Raw genomic sequence first — 734 nt, forward strand, 5'->3', positions numbered from 1 at the left:
CCCCCCCAACAATAACAAATTTCGATAAAAAATTATGATCCACGTGCGAAAAATTGTTGGTTTCTTCGATTTCTTATTTCAATGAGTAGGCCTACTTGATTTTATGACGATGCTACGCAATTTACTCTTACATCGATTTTACAATGTTTATTAAAATATAGTAAGTTGAAACAAACAATTAAATTTTGATACCCAGTATCTATGAATTTCGAGAGACCAAAGTCAATACAATGTTAGGATCATGGTATTATCTGAAAACGTCATCAAAATTGTGGGCCTGAGGTCGTGCTTGCAACACAAATGTATCATTAATGTATCATTAGCATAAACTAACCTTAATAACCTACACGAAACCAAAGCATTACTATACTTCCAGACTGAAATGTACCAGTTAAATGAATGGCACCAGAGTACATGAATCAGAAATGCATTTAATACAACATGACATTATACAAAAGGTTGATGAGTACAAAAATCATCATCATCATCATCATCATCATCATCATCATCATCATCATCATCATCATCATCATCATCATCATCATCATCATCATCATCATCATCAACACTTACCAATCATCAATAAATAGGCCTAACAGAAGCATGTCCTCTTAATAATTATATCATACTTAAAAGCCATCCCACATCATTACTTATCACCACTACCACCGTCATTTCTGAAATCGTCATTGCTCTCAGATCCTTCACAAACGTCTATAATCATCTTGAACATC

Source organism: Aplysia californica, unplaced genomic scaffold, assembly GCF_000002075.1.
Source record: "Aplysia californica isolate F4 #8 unplaced genomic scaffold, AplCal3.0 scaffold00013, whole genome shotgun sequence".
Classification (NCBI taxonomy): Eukaryota; Metazoa; Mollusca; class Gastropoda; order Aplysiida; family Aplysiidae; genus Aplysia; species Aplysia californica.